Below are 1,365 nucleotides of genomic sequence, written 5' to 3' on the forward strand. Positions count from 1 at the left end.
TCCCAACGTATTGTTACACCTCTATAAATCACTTGTAAGGCTACATCTGGAATATGGGAACCAGTTTTGGGCTCCACATTTTAATAAGGACATTCAGAAGTTAGAGTCAGTTCAAAGGTGGGCAACTAGACTACTACAAGGAATGGAAGGCCTCCCATATGATGACAAGTTGAAAAAGTTATTAAGTGATTATTGGCTGCAATGGGGCTTTCTGGCTGGTGCCAGCCTCTCTTCTTAGCACACAGGAACCACAATCCCTACACCATGCTTCAATGGATTCTCTCATCCCAGCCCAGTAAAACTACATATTTTACACAGTCATAAGCAGCCAAAAGGGATCTATTCTATTCAATTGCAAATGATCTAGATAAGACTGAGAATAAGATACTGCACCGGACATAGCAGAGTTGGTCAAGTTGAGTGGAGATGAGTTTGCTATTTGGCACAGCTTTTTGCATCAATAAAGCAAGTAAAAGGTGTGAAAGATAAAAAAAAGGGTGAAAGTGTGAAAAGTGAATTGGCCAAATTGAGGTGCATATAAAGTTTTTGCTTTCTTTCAATTCACTAATGGGGCTCATTTGAATCAGGTGAATTGAGTTCTGCTTTTGGAAACTGGGTTAAGAAGGGGTGCACCGGTCCTGGAGGTACTGCAATACCAGGTCAATGCGTGGAGTGGACAGAGCAAGATTTTTTCCATCTCCTTGTTCTAAAAATCCATTTAATATATGGTCCCCAGAGAGGGGACGTATCAGATATTAAACTGATAAGAACAGATTTAATTTTTTTTTTTTTCTGTTTATCAGTAGGACTTCAAAATAACAAAGGTGATCGCCTCCCGTTGCCTGGGAACCGTCCAGGCACAAGAGGGCTATGTGTCACCAGAAGGCGCACACACTTCCTCAAGGCCGGCAGACGTGCAATCCCAGGCACCTTCCAGTACCGACCAAGGTAGCGTCCTCCGAAACTACACTTGATCTTAGCCAAAAGGCCGAGAAGCTATAACCCGAATTGGTTACGGCCTTGAGTGGCACCCTGGCCTATACCGGACACATCTTAGGGAGAGGGAGACAAACCCACGCCTACAGAAGACATTTTGTCACTCAAGCCAACCCTTGAAAAGGCTGTTTTGCAGAGCAAAAACAAGAAGAATGGTGCTTTTTGCAGCCGCCGCCCACTGCAATGAATCTGAATAACTCCTCCTTTTGGACACAAGCACCTCCCCTCCCCCTTGCAGTCTTTCCAATTCATGATACAAAAAGACGGACGGACAGGACAGGACAGGACAGGCTGCCTGACTTTCCGTCACTGCCACCCTTTGCCATCCTTGCCCGTAGAAAGCCCTTTCATCATCCCCAAACCCTAATC

The 1,365-nt window shown here is 44.8% G+C and overlaps 1 pseudogene; it reads right to left on the minus strand.

Moving 5' to 3' along the window:
* Positions 1 to 622: 622 nt before the first annotated feature.
* On the minus strand, positions 623 to 829 carry LOC142260697 (U2 spliceosomal RNA; annotated as a pseudogene).
* Between the last annotated feature and the right edge of the window lie 536 nt (positions 830 to 1,365).

Source organism: Anomaloglossus baeobatrachus, unplaced genomic scaffold (genome assembly GCF_048569485.1).
Source record: "Anomaloglossus baeobatrachus isolate aAnoBae1 unplaced genomic scaffold, aAnoBae1.hap1 Scaffold_167, whole genome shotgun sequence".
Lineage (NCBI taxonomy): Eukaryota > Metazoa > Chordata > Amphibia > Anura > Aromobatidae > Anomaloglossus > Anomaloglossus baeobatrachus.